We start from the raw sequence: 16,973 nt of genomic DNA, 5'->3' as shown, positions 1-16,973 counted from the left end.
GTCCACTTATAAATAAAACACACATGCACACAGGCAGCTGGCCCCGCCCCGGCCAGTGCGCACTCAGGAAGTATCTCTGATTCAGCCTCCTGCACCAGGAGCGATGATCAAACCGCCCTCTGGCTCTCAGAGGTAGCTGACCCTAACCTTGACAAGCCCAGTAGAAGGACCATAAAGGAAACATTAAATGAAAACGTGTCTGGGGGATCTTAGAGGGGTTCAGTGGCAGGGGTGGGGTGGGAAGGCCCCAAAGACACAGGAGCTGCTGCCAATTTGCTGAGGCTCTTTCATCATGAACTTTGGGGGGACAGAGGCAGCAGCAGCCCACAAACATGTCAACAAACAGAAGAGTTGCAGAGAACTGCTCGCATTAGGAAGGGACGACTGCTGGAGACAGGCACGTTTCCGCCCCAAGACCTGCCACTGCTTCACATCCGCAGAGGGCTGCGACAACCCGTGGTTTCCATCTCAGAAAATGAGAACACAGCATGGACCTGCCCTTTCTTCTGGAGTTGTCACCTATTCTAGTTATATCTCTGTGGCTCCGTCCCTTTAAAGGTTCAGAGCTGTCTTCCCTCTGATTCTTTCCACTCGGAATCCCTCTGGGATGAAGGTCAACCTTCCAAAAGCCTCCTGAGAAGACTGGTGAGTTTTCCATGGCAATTCTGTTGACTCTGAGATTCACGTTCACGGGCTCAGCTGCTGCACGGAGCCTCAGTTCCAGGCCCTTTGAAGCTCAGCACTTAATTACCAAAGTCCAGGGGCTGGAGATCCCCCAAGAGGAAAACACAGTGCTGTCTTCTGAGCACGGAGCAGAACCACAACCACAGTGGAACCTTGAGGGGCAAATGATTGACTGTTTCAACCAAGAAGCACACAAATAAAAAAGTACACTTGAATCCAAGCCTAATGCCTGTAATTCTTTTCCTTCCAGATGCTTTCTCGGCAAGAAATTTGACATTGCACAGCAGTGAAGGAATGGCACGTTGAGAGCCAAGACTTCATTCCTCAGCCAGACCTAAGTCCCTTTGTTCTGTTCAGAAGTTTTCCATATACAAACCCTTTCTGATGAGCCAGGACAGGCAGGGGTTATTGCCTATAACCACTGAGCAGTCTGGATTCCTCAAGTTTACTAGCTTAATTAGCTTCCTGAAAACTGAACGTGAACACGTCCACCTCAAGCGGTTCTCAAGGAAACGACCAGCCTGGATTCTGTGTGGAATTGGCAGATGCATCACATTTCTTCTGAAGGATGCAGGTTCCATCTCTGCTTCTTCAAAAGGCTATGAGAGCAGGTGACAAAGACAGGCTGCCAAGGGCCACAGCAGGTCCTTTGCAAAGAATGAAATCCACATTATTCGAATTCTTAAAGCTCTCGTGGTTTGGGAAGAAGTTTGGGTGTCAGGTCTTCCCTATTGGAGCAGCAGTTTCCTTCCCAAATCATAGCCTCTGACACCCCAACTCAACATGGACAGAAATCCAATACAACTGATAAGGAGACTCTCTTTCCACTTGTGGTTCTCACCTGATCTCTCACCTAGCCTGGAGTTACAGCAACAGTCTCATCCTAAAACCACCCCAGTACACAGACAGACTGAACCAACAAACAGAAAAGGTACGGTAGTTAGAGAGGCTGTCAAATTCCTCCAGACTTACACGGTGGAAGCTTGCTCCTTTCCTGGTTTCCCTGAACAGTGGAGCAGAGTCTCCAGAAAGGAGCCCAGCGTGTCCAGTGGATCTTTCCAGCTGCTAGCTGAGCACTAGAGAGAGAGAGAAACCCGAACGGGACTGAAGGACACTGCGAACACTTTTCGGCCAAGCCCTTTCAATAACAGCACTGAAAGAATGTAAACAGAGCCGGCGCTGTGGTTCAACTACAGGACAAAGGCAGGAAGCAAGTATTCCCAACTCTTCCCCTATGCCAGGCTCGGCCACTTTGGAGGGAGCCTGGCAATGGCTTCCATGTGGCCCCAAGAGCAAGTGCTGAGGTGAAGTCTGTCCTGGGATTTCAGTGTCCAGGACTCACTGTGCCGTCCGATTGGGCTCCAGGTGGTGTGGACCGTGCTGAGCAGGACTGCTCCTGGCTGGCCTTCCAGCCCTTTCCACTGGCAGCCGCTGAGGACGGTGCTGGGGTACCACCACCTGACCTTGGGCTGCAGGGCTAGCCGACAGGGCTGGAACACCCGGCACTCGGGCTCCAGTTCACCAAGCCACGGAGCCAAGTCACTGGCAAGTTTCCAGCTGTTGCTTAAAATTCCAGCTTGCCAGATCTTGGCAAGAGAGACTGCATCCGAGACAGACCCCAGCCACCCCCTCTCCCCGATTTATTTAGCCAGGCTCTACCGTTCTATTCCGTTCGCCTCAGGTACAAGTTTGAACCCCCAAAGCGGCAGCAGTAATAGTGACTCTGGCGACCTCCACTCACAAGTCTGGTTTAAAAGACTCAGCTTCTTGGAGTCATGGGTTTCTCATCGCCTGCTGCTGTGCAAGTCGGCCCTGAAAGCTTTCTAATCACTCCCGTCTTCCTTCTTCCTTCTAGCAGCTGAATGAAGGCAGGCAAAGTGGACTTCGGCTCTTGGTAAACAAGCTCTCATTATTATAATCATTTTACAGCCAAACGAACTGAAGTAGAAGAAAGTGACTCACCCCTCCGGGGACCTGTCAGGTCGAGGCCGGTCCTGGGACAGGCATGTCACTTTCTGCCCGGTTCCTTGAGCGGCTCCAACGACGGCAGGTCCTCCCTCTTGTGAACGTTTTTTGTCTTTACCAAGAGGTAAGAGCCAGTGGGGCGGGTCTGTGTCTGGGTCCTGGGAAGGTCTCCGAATATTTCCGTAATTATCTTTGTATGACCAAGGATTTTACAAGTTGGATAGAAAAATCTCTATTTCAGCCCCTGGCTGGACGGTTCAAGTTATTTAAATTTAAAATTTGTTTTTTGAGCATCTTGTCTCCCTGCCCAGCACTGATTTTTTTCTCTTAGTCGTCAAACTCTTTAAAGCATTTTGAAGATCATAAACATCTTTTGTTGAAAAGAGAAACTAATTTATGGGAAGTAAGAAACCAGAAGAGAAGAACTGTATTCCCAGGCTCTTAGTAACTGTTTTTAAAGAGAATTAGAAACAATGCTCTGTGTCTTGACTTTTACAAGAATAACCGAGGAGAATAAAAATAATCTTTCTCCTTTTTTTAGGAAGGTGTTCACAGTGAGACTGTGCATTTCAGCCACTCACAGGGTTGTCCTGTAACCAATTCCAGGGGAGGGCCTTCCCCTTGGAAAACAGGGGGTCTCACAGAGACGCTGCAGAAGCTTTGCTGATGCCTACAAAGCAGGTGTGGACGCCTCCACCAAGGGCAGTGAATGTGCCCTGGACACAGGATGGCAGCTTGGCTGTTAAAAGCTCCTCCTCCCCACCGATGGGAAACTGCCCCTTCACCCCCCACCCACTGCCCTCATCTGACCCCTCGGGCCATCCAAGAGTTACCGCCTGCCTCCTTCTCCCTGTCTCTTCTGAGTGATGCTCCTCGGGCCTCGGGGCTGCTGCCTGGAATAGGGCTAAGAAGGGAGAGGGGTAGCCCCCAAGGTCATTCTCAGAATCATGTGTCTTTTAAGCTCCTAACACTTGAAAAGCGCCACGAAGTCAGTGGTCATAGCCAGCACACACGTGCAATGACCACAAGTAAGTGAAGAAGCCCCGTAAGCCACATCGGCCCTGAACCCAGAGGACACCATGGAGGGAAGTCACACCCTCCAGGCCTCCCTCGGGTTTGCTGTCTACATGTGAGCACCTGAGTTTAGAGCTCTCCTTCCCGAAGTGCTCTGGCCACAATGGTGTGTGTGTGTGTGTGTGTGTCTGTGTGTGTGTGTGTGCACGCGCGCCCATTCATGTCTGACTCTTTTGACCCCATGGACTGTGGCCCACCAGGCTCCTCTGTCTGTGGGATTTCCCAGGTGAGAACACTGAAGTGGGTTGCCATTTCCTTCTCCAGGGGATCTTCCCGAGCCAGGGATGGAAACCATGTCTCTTGCACCATCTTCTGCACTAGCAGGCAGATTCTTTACCACTTTGCCACCTGGGAAGCCCCAGAAGTGTCTACACTGGTGGTTCATTTTAACTGAAGGTTTATAACCTGGCAGGACCTGGATGGAGTCCACATTGAAGATACAATAGATGAAGTAACACACTTTTTAAAAAAATTGAGTAAACTGTCTCCAGAGACTCCCAGTCAAGAATTCATGTCCAAGTGGTTTATTAGAGGTGGGTTCATGCTGCACTGGTCAAGGAGAGGAAGGGCAGCCAGTACAAAGGGCAGCATCAAGCAAGCAGCCAGGGGCAAATGGACTGCAGCCCTCCAGGGTTGGGAGCTCTGAAAGCCAGTGTAGACTGGCCTTGGGTCCCAAACTGAGGGGCCAGGGAGCTGGAATATTCATTCAACTCCCCCCAGGTAATGGTGGGAAGCTGCCCCTAAGGGGCCTTGGGTCACCAGCTGCTCCCACATACCCCTGGTGTGGGCAGATTAGACTCTCTGAGCCAAAGAGAGCCTTTGGGCAAAGCTGGCAGTTGGAAATCAGGCCAATGTGCATGGAAACACTTAGTACCCAAAGGAGACGGGAAGGACTGAACAGTGTCCCCTACACCTGGTAACTCAAACCAGGACATTTTGCCTAAAGTGTGGGTGTCTTGCTTCTCTATCACAGAGAGCTGTCATCCTCCTACACTGCTGGTGGGGATGTAAATTGGCGCAGCCACTGTGGACAACAGTGTGGAGGTTCCTTAAAAACTGAAAACCCAGTTACCATATGACCCAGTAATCCCACTCCTGGGCACGTATCTGGACAAGACAAAAACTCTCTAATTTTAAAAAATACATGCACCCCAATGTTCATTGCAGTACTATTTACAAAAGCCAAGACCTGGAAGAAACCTAAACGTTCATCAACAGAGGAATCAATAAGATAGGCTATAGATATTAATACAATGGAATACTACTCAGCTGCAAAAAAGAATGAAATAATGCCACTTGAAGTAACATGGATGTTGATCATCTCACATCATCAGATCATCACAGTAAGTGAAGTAAGCCAGGGAAAGACAAATATCATATGATATCTTTTATACATGGAATCTAAAATATGATACAATGAACTTATTTACAAAACAAACAGACTCACAGACACAGAAAACAAACTTCTGGTTATCAAAGAGGAAGCAGGGGAGGAATAAATTCACAAATTATCTGTGGGTTGACAGTTATACCCTACTATATGTAAAACAGATAACCAACAATAACCAACAAGGAGGACCTACTGAGGGACTGATGCTGAGGCTGAAACTCCAGTACTTTGGCCACCTCATGCAAAGACTTGACTCATTGGAAAAGACCCTGATGCTGGGAGGGATTGAGGGCAGGAGAAGAAGGGGACAACAGAGGATGAGATGGCCGGATGGCATCACTGACTCGATGGACATGGGTTTGGGTGAACTCCGGGAGTTGGTGATGGACAGGGAGGCCTGGCATGCTGCGATTCACAAGGTCGCAAAGAGTCGGACACGACTGAGCGACTGAACTGAACTGAACGAAACTGTATAGCACAGGGCACTATATTCAGTATATTATAGTGACCTATAATGGGAAAGAATCTGAAGAAGAATATAGCTGAATCGCTTCGCTGTACACCTGAAACTAACACAACATTGTAAATCAACTATACTTGAATTAAAAAAAAAGACGTTGGAATAAAATACATACTGATAAAGAAAAAGCCCCATCAAGCCAGGACAGAACTTGTGGATGTCACCTCTGGTAGGGGTTTCCTAGATGAATACTAGGAACAGAGGCCTTTGGACCGACCGAAGTAAGATGCTTCAACTGAGGGGTGAGGAAGACAATCAAAAGGCACATTTCCACCTCTTCTATCCCCATTCCAAAGGTGCAAGTGTCTTTCCACACTTTCTACTTCATCATGAGAATATTTATCTTTCCCTTTAATCAGTGATATGCTGGAAAATATTCAACAACTGGCTTTCTGGGGATTAAAGCCTCCAAGATTTAGCATTTGCCCACTTTGAAGGGGAAATACTCTATCAGTTCAGTTCAGTCCAACTCTTTGCGACCCTGTGGAGCACAGCACGCCAGGCTTCCCTGTCCATCACCAACTCCTGGAGCTTGTTCAAACTCATGTCCATTGAGTCAGTGATGCCATCCAACCATCTCATCCTCTGTCATCCCCTTCTCCTCCCGCCTTCAATCTTTCCCAGCATCAGGGTCTTTTCCAGTGAGTCAGGTGGAAAAGTATTAGTATTCCCATCAGGTGGCCAAAGTATTAGAGTTTCAGCTTCAGCATCAGTCCTTTCAATGAATATTCAGGGCTGATTTCCTTTATGATGGACTGGTTGGATCTCCTTGCAGTCCAAGGGACTCTCAAGAGTCTTCTCCAACACCATAGCTCAAAAGCATCAATTTTTCAGTGCTCAGTTTTCTTTATGGCCCAACTCTCACATCCATACATGACCACTGGAAAAACCATAGCCTTTACTAGACGGACATTTGACTGCACCGAATTTTATCAGCAAAGTGATGTCTTTGCTTTTTAATATGTTGTCTAGGTTGGTCATTACTCTGCTAGCATGTGAGATGAGTACAATTGTGTGGTAGTTTGAGCATTCTTTGGCATTGCCTTTCTTTGGGATTGGAATGAAAACTGACTTTTTCCAGTCCTGTGGCCACTGCTGAGTTTTCCAAATTTGCTGGCATATTGAGTGCAGCATTTTCACAGCATCATCTTTCAGGATTTGAAATGGCTCAGCTGCAATTCCATCACCTCCATTAGCTTTGTTTGTAGTGATGCTTCCTAAGGCCCACTTGACTTCACATTCTAGGATGTCTGGCTCTAGGTAAGTGATCACACCATCGTGATTATCTGGGTCATGAAGATCTTTTTTGTGTAGTTCTTCTGTGTATTCTTGCCACCTCTTCTTAATATCTTCTGTTTCTGTTAGGTCCATACCATCTGTCCTTTATTGAGCCCATCTTTGCATGAAATGTTCCCTTGGTATCTACAGTTTTCTTGAAGAGATCTCTTAGTCTTTCCCATTCTATTGTTTTCCTCTATTTCTTTGCATTGATCGCTGAGGAAGGCTTTCTTATCTCTCCTTGCTATTCTTTGGAACTCTGCATTCAATTGGGTATACCTTTCCTTTTCTCCTTTGCTTTTCGCTTCTTTTCTTTTCACATCTATTTGTAAGTCCTTCTCAGACAACCATTTTGCCTTTTTGCATTTCTTTTTCTTGGGGGCGGTCTTGATCCCTGTCTTCTGTACAATGTCATGAACCTCCATCCATAGTTCTTCAGGTACTATGTCTATCAGATCTAATTCCCTGAATCTATTTCTCACTTCCACTGTATAATCGTAAGGAATTTGATTCTCCAAGCCAGGCTTCAACAGTACGGGAACTGTGAAATTCCAGATGTTCAAGCTGGATTTAGAAAAGGCAGATGAACCAGAGATCAAATTGCCAACATCTGTTGGATATCAAAAAAGCAAGAGTTCCAGAAAAAACATCTACTTCTGCTTCGTTGACTGTGCCAATGCCTTTGACTGTGCGGATCACAAAAAACTGTGGAAATTTCTGAGAGAGAGAATACCAGACCACCTGACCTGCCTCCTGAGAAATACATATGCAGGTCAGGAAGCAACAGTTAGAACTGGACATGGAATAACAGACTGACTCCAAATCGGGAAAGGAGTACATCAAGGCTGTATATTGTCACCCTGCTTATTTAACTTATATGCAGAGTATATCATGAGAAACGCTGGGGTGGAGGAAGCACAAGCTGGAATCAAGATTGCTGGGAGAAATATCAATAACCTCAGATATGCAGATGACATCACCCTTATGGCAGAATTCGAAGAAGAACTAAAGAGCCTCTTAATGAAAGTGAAAGAAGAGAGTGGAAAAGTTGGCTTAAAACTCAACATTCAGAAGACTAAGATCATGTCCCATCACTTCATGACCAATACATGGGGAAACAATGGAAACAGTGACAGACTATTTTTTTTTTGGCTCCAAAATCACTGCAGATGGTGACTGCAGCCCTGAAATTAAGACACTTGCTCCTTGGAAAAAATGTTATGATCAACCTAGGCAGCATATTAAAAGGCAGAGACATGAGTTTGCCAACAAAGGTCCGTCGAGTCAAAGCTATGGTTTTTCCAGTAGTCATGTATGGATGTTAGAGTTGGACTATAAAGAAAGCTAAGTCCTGAATAATTGATAATTTTGAACTGTGGTGTTGGAGAAGACTCTTGAGAGTTCCTTGGACTGCAAGGAGATCCAACCAGTCCATCCTAAAGGAAATCAGTCCTGAATATTCATTGGAAGGACTGATGCTAAAGCTGAAACTCCAATTCTTTGGCCACTCACTGGAAAATACCCTGATGCTGGGAAAGATTGAAAGCAGTAGGAGAAGGGGATGAGATGGTTGGATGGCATCACTGACTCAATGGACATGAGTTTGAGTAAGCTCTGGGAGCTGGCGATGGACAGGGAAGCCTGATGTGCCGCAGTCCATGGGGTTGCAAAGAATCGGTCGGACACGACTGAGTGACTGAACTGAACTGAACTGAACTGAGGTTGGTTGATGCTTTTCTTCCAAGGAGCAAGCATCTTTTAATTTCATGGCTGCAGTCACCATCTGCAGTGATTTTGGAGCCCAACAAAATAAAGCCTGTCACTGTTTCCACTGTTTCTCCGTCTATTTGCCATGAAGTGATGGGACTGGATGCCATGATCTTAGTTTTTTGAATGTGGAGTTTTATGTCAACTTTCTCACTCCGCTCTTTCACTTATTGTGGCCAATTTCAAATTACCAACATGATATCAGTGAGCTTGCAGAATTCATGAAAATTTAAGTCAACTCTAGTGAGCAGAGCAAACTGACTCCAGCTCCCACTGCACCAGCTTCCCCCATTCACCATCTGAAGAGGCTGCTTTCAATTGATTCTTCAGAGGTGGAAGTCATACAGGACAGCAAAAGTAAGAAATAAGGTTCCCAGACGGAAACCAGTGCTTTATCAAAGAAACCACATTATTTCTTCCTACTAAGACACGAACTATTTCTGGTTATTATCTTCACCAAGTTAAGCAGTAGCATCAAGAACACTCAAAGAAGCCATACACTCAGTCTGCTATTTTCAACTCAGAAGGTTCCACATCCTTAGAGGGTGGAGAGAAGAAGAAAAAGAGCTTCCTTTACCCAACTGGATGCTGGGGATCCACATGCCTTATTCACAGTGGTCTCTCCAGGACCTTTCATGGCGCCTGGCACTTAAGTGCTTGATAAATGCATGTGAGATTTTACAGAGACATCATGGAGTCTGGAAGGAAGGGTTTTTAGGGAATGGCTTCATCCAAGAATAAGAATTCATGAAGAACACAGCCTCAGGAACAACACAGAAAGTTCGGATGCCAGGAACATGCACGGGTGACCCATGCATGCTGGACGAAATGCTCTTTACATGGCCCTGAAATACAAGGTGTTGGTTTATGGGGTCCATGTGTTCTTTGTGGCCGGATTTCTCTTTCAAAGTACATGATCTGAAAGCCTCTCCTTTCTCTATAACGTACAGACCTGCTGTAGTCTCCACATCCTCAGCTACTCATACTTCTCAGATCTTTCATTTCTGCACAAATTACAATCCTTGAGAGGCCTCCAGGTATGTGTTCAAGCCAGCACAGCTTCGCTGGAGACCACAAAGCAAAAGAAATCCACAGAAAGCTGCCAAACACCCAATAAAAGAAAACTGACTGAGCAAGTCGGCTTCTCTGCGTGTCTGTGCATGTACCCGGATCATGTGTTATGGGGATTAGACCCTTAAAATTCCCATCCTTGCTCTTAGGAAGTGGGCTGGAGAATAGCTAAGCTTTCTCTGGAAATATCCTCCTGATTTTGCACACTCCATGTGGGGTGCTGAGTGGAAGCATACCATCCAGTACCAAAGTAATGGAACACTTCTACACAGAGTAAGTGCCCTATGAACAATGTATTTAATTCTATCTCACAGTCAGAATCGGTGTTATCAAGGGAGACACATATACAAAGAAACAGTTGCTCTCCAAAATAATTTTAATATTTTATGTTGGCTAAGAGTCATGGAAACCAGAGTCTGGAAACAGAGCTCAGTAAGGTTCTCAGGGATGTCTGCTGCCATCATCAAAAAGATGGTTTTTGTTTGAAATTGTGCCTCTGAAGTTCAGGCATGTTTAAAAGTCTCTCTCTCAGCTGGCCAGGCACTGCTGCAGTTTTGCTGGGAGAGATAAGCACATACAATTGGGGCATTTCACAAATCCAGCTTCATATTCAGTATGACTGGGTTTGGCACAGGCTACAACTACCACAGAGTTTCTGCAGGCTCTATTTGAAGCTTAGAGGTTTCCTCTCAAAGGTCTACCCCTTCCTTTCCTCTTGAACAGTGTCTGACCGATGTGAGGGCAGGGAGGCCAGGCAGGCAGGCGCAGTGAGCATGGAGAGCAGGGGGATGGGGGGAAGGCATAGCTGGATCACCCTTTCTCATCCGGAGTGTTTGCATGAGAGGACACACGTCAGAGGGAGAGAGCTTTGGGTCACAATGACAGCCTTGGGCTCAGACCTCTGGGAAAGGAAGAGCAGAGGCACTGAGGTCAATGGACCCATGGACGGAGCGTCTGAGTGGACAGTGCAGACGGCGTGCCATTGACCTTGTCTGGGCTCTCATTCCTCCAAGGGGGTGCTGGGTGGACACCAGTCATTTCAGAACCTGGGACGAGAGGACAAATGGAGACTCATACTTTGCGTCTGAATTTTTTTAAGTTAAACGTCAAAACGATAAGACGAATTGTAAAACGTGTTCTATCCTCCTACCACAGCAGATGGACTGTGTAAGGACTTGGAAAGCCTGGCTACGATTTAAAATTTTTCAGACTCCTCAGGGTTCTGTGTTGACTGTGAGGACACGGGGCTATCCTGAACCTACCTCCCTCGCTTGTCACCCTACTTTTCCCTGGGATGGCTCAGTGGACACCCTAGCCTTCCTATCCAGTTCAGTTCAGTTCAGTTCAGTCGCTCAGTCGTGTCCGCCTCTTTGTGAACTCATGAATCACAGCACGCCAGGCCTCCCTGTCCATCACCAACTCCCAGAGTTCACTGAGACTCGTGTCCATTGAGCCGGTGATGCCATCCAGCCATCTCATCCTCTGTCGTCCCCTTCTCCTCCTGCCTCCAATCCCTCCCAGCATCAGAGTCTTATCCAATGAGTCAACTCTTCACATGAGGTGGCCAAAGTACTGGAGTTTCAGCTTGAGCATCATTCCTTCCAAAAGAAATCCCAGGGCTGATCTCCTTCAGAATGGACTGGTTGGATCTCCTTGCAGTCCAACGGACTCTCAAGAGTCTTCTCCAACACCACAGTTCAAAAGCATCAATGCTTCGGAGCTCAGCCTTCTTCACAGCCCAACTCTCACATCCATACATGACCACAGGAAAAACCATAGCCTTGACTAGATGGACCTTAGTCAGCAAAGTAATATCTCTGCTTTTGAATATGCTATCTAGGTTGCTCATAACTTTTCTTCCAAGGAGTAAGCGTCTTTTAATTTCATGGCTGCAGTCACCATCTGCAGTGATTCTGGAGCCCCCAAAAATAAAGTCTGACACTGTTTCCCATCTATTTCCCATGAAGTGATGGGACCGGATGCCATGATCTTCGTTTTCTGAATGTTGAGCTTTAAGCCAACTTTTTCACTCTCCTCTTTCACTTTCATCAAGAGGCTTTTTAGTTCCTCTTCACTTTCTGCCATAAGGGTGGTGTCATCTGCATATCTGAGGTTATTGATATTTCTCCTGGCAGTCTTGATTCCAGCTTGTGTTTCTTCCAGTCCAGCATTTCTCATGATGTACTCTGCATATAAGTTAAATAAGCAGGGTGACAATATACAGCCTTGACGTACTCATTCCTATCCAAGCCCTGTCCATCTCTCATTCCCTCCCAAACTCTGCAGCCTATGGAGACGTACTAATGTAGTTGGTGCAACTAAAGTACTAACTATATATCCAGAAGCAGAGCCAGCCCTCGGGTAGAGGGACGTGGGGAGCCTGTGCGTGAGGGTAGGGGGCGTGCAGACAGGGATTCCGAGGGCAAATAATCTGGAGCCAGAGGTGGCGGGGGATGGGGTCTCTGGATAGGCATGGCCTTTGACCCTGTAGACTTCTCCTTCCACAGGAGGGATGAGGTTAGATGGGTACTAAGGTCACTACTGAAGGGCAGCTGGGTCATCCTAGGACCCCTGAAAGGATGGACATGGACACAGGTTCCACTGCTGCTCTGGGGTTCTCCCACCCTCACTCAACCTTTTTTTTTTTTTGCAGGAGAGTAAGGCTCACCCCAAGTGACCGGGTTATACCCTTGTGGCATTGGAGAAAATGGACAGGCTTGGCGTCAACAGTCCCGAGGCCTCCTAATCGCTCTTGAGCTTTTAGTTCCAGTTTATGAGGCCAGGCTCTCTCCCTCACAGCAGCCCAGCTGCGGTGCTCCTGCTCTGCTTTCTCTCCTTCCCTCTCTGTCCTGAAAGTGCTGCCTCCTCACTATGGGTCCACCCTCCTGAACTCTGCCCCTGATCCCCCAGTCCCGCCTTCATCCTACACCAGCCACCTCTGCCCTCCCAGCATCCTTCACATGGAGGTCCAGTCAGCACTGATAAACACTCAACCCTGGGTCTGAGATCAAGGTCCCACATGCACTCTTGCTTTGGGGCCAGGGATATTTATGACCCTCGGCAATCAGCTTCTATTGACCTCGAGTTACTGCAGATAACAGAACACTGGAAAATATGCCTGAGAATCCACCCAAGCTGGTTATCTTGGTAAGACAAGCCCTCCGTCTCTTTGGATGGTGTATCAGGTCCCCAACAAAAGGGAGGATTAGAGGTGAATTCTATTATCCTCCTGAGGACCTCACACTCTTGCTTTTGTCCAGAGGCTGAGAGTGTTTCCGTCAAAGCCAGGGAGATAATTCATGTCTGCTTCAATGCAGGGCCAAACCATCCTTCTCACAGTGCCCTTTGTTGTTGTGTGGTTAAGTAGTGCTCAATTCTTTGCCACCCCACAGACTATAGCCAGCCAGGCTCCTCTGTCCATGGGGTTTCCCAGGCAAGAATACTGGAGTGGGTTGTCATTTCCTTCTCCAGGGAATCTTCCCGACCCAAGGATCAAACCCATGTCTCCTGCATTGGCAGGCGGATTCTTTACCACTGAGCCACCAGGGAAGCCTTCATAGTCCCCTTTGGCCTAACCCAAATTGGGGCCCGGGGTCTGGCTATGACAAAGCTATCTCCCTGCTACAACCAGAACAGGGCCCTAATCTGTCTGTGGCATTTTGATTGAAAAAGGATTTTACCCACATATCCTTATCTCACCTGCCTGCTAGGGCATCAGGGACTCCTCCATCTATACACACAAGGCTCCCCCGCAGCCCGAAGCTACTATTTTAACCAAGGCTTCATCACAGACTCTGTTCTCAGAGCATGAGTGCTTCCTTTTCCTTCCTGTTACCTGTTTTTGATTATTTTCAATCCCTCTATGATTCCACTAAGGTGCACAAAAGGAGTGGACAGAAGTCAAATCATTCAGCTGGCAGGCTCGTGTGTGATTTCTGGATCACAGCTCTCTGTTTTCTCTGCTTCCAATTTAGGGGGAACAAAAACAAAGCAAAATCAAACCACAAAGTGTTTGTGGGGTCCTCTTCCCCTACCTCCCCACTCCCTTTGCTGAACTCAGAAAGATCTGTCTACAAAAAAGTACAGAAAGAAGCACTTCTTTTTGCTTTCTGTCTCTGAAATGCTGTCTTTCCACTCAACATTCCTTTCCCCTGAAGTCCAGGCTCCCCTCTCTTAATGACAGCACCAGGCTTGAATCCCCGCTTTACTCGGCCCATCAATCACTCCCAGCCCTGCAGGGTCTTTCGTCCAAACCTCTGTCATCTTCCCGCCCGTCCTCCATGTGCACTCAGACCTTGGACCGCGGCACCCTTAATGGTTTCAGCATCTCGCTGCTGTCTGTGGTCCCCACTGTCTGTCTGCTCCCCTCCATTCCCAGAGGGATTGGTCCTTTCCAGCCTCCCGCTTCCTGTTGCTGCGCTGCACAGGGAGAAAGCTGCTTTTAGGAATCTAATGCCCACAGTCCCTGGTTGAGTACTCAGGGCTCTTTTCACATCTGTTTTCAGTAGTGATGTGTGTGGAAACTGGCCCTGTCCCTTCCAGAACGGAGCTCCCAAAATACTGGACACTGAGAACATTCCTGATCGGCAGCCCCCTCCTCATGGTGTTTTCACACCTGACATTTGCATGCCATGACTTCTAGCCACACAGCAAACCTGGGCCAGCAAGTTGATGAATCCGAGGCTGGTAGCCATGGGCAGGTGAAATGCTGAACATATGTGACTCCCGGCTCCCCAACCACCCAGGTGGGAAAGCTCTCAGGTGCTGTCCTGTGCTATCTCCCAAGGTCCCCGTGAGATGAGGCTCCAATCGCCCCCAGGGAGCTGGCTTGCTCACACAGCCTTTTCCCTCCCCCTCTTCATGACGGGCTCAGAGCTGGTGCAGAGATGTCGGCCGGGGTCTGGGTCGCTGCCTAAGCCTCAGCCCTCCCTCCTTGCTCGACCTCCTGGTGACAAGTGACCAAAGGTTCTCTTTGCTGTGAATTTCCACTGCAGCTATGGGAGATCTGAACTTCGGTTTCCTCTGACCAGTTGTAATAAGAATCAACCCAAACTCATGCCTGAGCCTCTCTGACTCTTTCTGGACCTTCCCTGCCCTCCTACTAGGACGTTTGGCCACTGCCTGTTTCCGCTCTGTTCAGTGGCTCCTTATTTGTACTCTGTGACATGCTGCAATATGCTGCTTTTATGTACCAGAGGTCACTGCTGCAACTTCCAGAGTTTTCGATTCTTGCTCTGGTGGCATGGACAGAAGCGGCTGTGACACCCACAGTAATACACTGGGATGTCTCTGAGATATTAAAGTTTGGTCCTTATAAAACCCTGCCTTGCAAACTATCTGCACTTGAATCCTTATCTTAGGGTCTGCTTTTGGGGGCAGCCAAACCAAGACAATCATAGTCTCGACACACACACAGACACACAGACACACACACAGACATACACACACAGACACACACACACAGACACACACACACACACACTTTTATGGCTGCTCCCTCTTCCCTGTGTCCAGCCCCACTTTCCTGAGATCACCTCCCAGACAACTACTTCTATAAGAATCCTCATCTCAGAGTCTGGTTCCCTATTTCTCCTAGGAATGCTGCTCACTTGGTACTGAATTCACAATTAATAGAAACACCTTTGCCAATATAAAATCCACAAACATATTTTGAAGAAAATTTCTCTGACCCTATAAATAACCACTACTCTTTGTGAGCATAAATTACACTTTCCAGGTAAAAATGGAAACAACAGACCTATCTTGCAAACTGTTGCAAAAATTTGACTTACTTGAAAATAAGTTAAAATGTTACATTACTCAGTGCAACAAATGATCAATCTATTTTGAACTGAGGATGTAATTTTTACTACCAGAGAATCTTTTTTGAGGGGGAGGGGGTCGTCACTTGCAAAATAAATTCAAAAATTAAGAAGCATCACTGGATGATAAGTCCTCTCAGGATACCCACTTACTGTGGTCCAGCTCTGCTCCCATGTGACCACAATTAGAGCTTTTAAGAAACTCCTCTGATTTTTCTCATCATAATCACTTGCTTGTTTCCCCCATGGTAATGAGCAATTAATCCCACATTATAAATAGGCCCTTGGATCAGTGAGGGGCTTTTATGGCGTAAGGAACAGAAAACCCACTTCTAATTGGCTTAAGAAGAAACAGTCATGTCTCCTTATAGATGGCTGATTAATTGCAAGAGGAATGATAGTAATCAAACAGTGGAAAAACCAGACAATGCCAGGACCAGGTGAGTGAGGCGAATACCTCACTGAGGCCAGAGAGATGCCACATTCCTCCAGGCCCGAGATGAACACAGCATCAGTTATAGTGCATCCCAACAGGAGGCAGGGGACCTGGAACTTGTCATAAGGAAACAACATATGCTCCACCTAAGGGACAGTCAACAAAAAACCTGGCCTGGATTTTGCAAAAATATTGATGTCATGAAAGACAAGGAAAAACAGGAATCGTTCCAGATTAAAAGGGATTAAAGAGATCCAATGCTCCCAAAACTCACGGTACTGGACTCAGAGAAAGAAACATGCTACAGAGGGTCCTGGGCTTCCCAGGTGGCTCAGTAGCAAAAGAATCCAGTTGTCAGTGCAGGAGACACGGATTCGATCCCTGGGTTGGGAAGATCCTCTGGAGGAGGAAATGGCAACCCACCCCAGTATTCTTGCCTGGAAAATCCCATGGACAGAGGAGCCTGGTGGGCTACAGTCCATCGGGTCTCAGAGAGCTGGACACGACTGAGTTCACACACATGCACACACACACACACTTAGAGGGTGTTACTGGGAAAATTGATTAAACTTGGTATCTGTGGCTTAAACTACTGTATCATACCCCTAAATTAAAGAGGACATTTCTTATATTTGCTCATTCCATTTATTTTCATTTAAAATATTTTAGGTTAATTTTAAGCTTTTTTAAAGTTAGTTTTGAAAATTGAGACACATTACTAATACTGTAGGAACTGGTGAGGCCTTGTCTTACCACTTTCTTTGTACTGTGATTTCTTTTTGGATGTATTTGGCTAAGTGAGACTTATTAAAATCTTTTGTTATAGTACGTGTGCTGTGTTCGGTCATGTCTGATTCTTTGTGATCCTGTGGTCTGTAGCCCACCAGGCTCCTCTGTCCATGGGATTTTCCAGGCAAGAATACTGGGGTGGGTTGCCATTTCCTAACCCCGGGGATCTTACTGATT

The 16,973-nt window shown here is 47.0% G+C and overlaps 1 protein-coding gene and 1 long non-coding RNA gene across 29 annotated transcripts in view; one reads left to right on the top strand and one right to left on the bottom strand.

The window, feature by feature from the left end:
* Positions 1 to 16,973, bottom strand: part of RIN2 (Ras and Rab interactor 2) — a 205,114-nt gene that overhangs the window by 99,525 nt on the left and 88,616 nt on the right. For 3 of the 28 annotated variants that reach the window (XM_060397496.1, XM_060397489.1, XM_060397501.1), the window contains exon 3: positions 1,657 to 1,760. The exons of 19 other annotated variants lie outside the window; for them this stretch is intronic. The gene's annotated coding sequence lies outside the window, so the exon portion shown is untranslated. Of the gene's footprint in view, positions 1 to 1,656; positions 1,761 to 2,343; positions 2,510 to 2,646; positions 2,749 to 16,973 lie in introns of those variants that run through there. 6 more of the 28 variants (XM_042229619.1, XM_060397502.1, XM_042229615.1 and 3 more) reach the window with 5 other exon arrangements.
* LOC132657632 (uncharacterized) lies at positions 110 to 6,763 on the top strand. The gene is made up of 2 exons (XR_009596066.1): positions 110 to 2,773; positions 3,191 to 6,763. It is a non-coding gene; the product is annotated as an uncharacterized LOC132657632 (long non-coding RNA).

Source organism: Ovis aries, chromosome 13 (assembly GCF_016772045.2).
Source record: "Ovis aries strain OAR_USU_Benz2616 breed Rambouillet chromosome 13, ARS-UI_Ramb_v3.0, whole genome shotgun sequence".
Lineage (NCBI taxonomy): Eukaryota > Metazoa > Chordata > Mammalia > Artiodactyla > Bovidae > Ovis > Ovis aries.
Note: the sequence above shows the minus strand (reverse complement) of the source record. Positions and strands in the feature narration are given on the sequence as shown.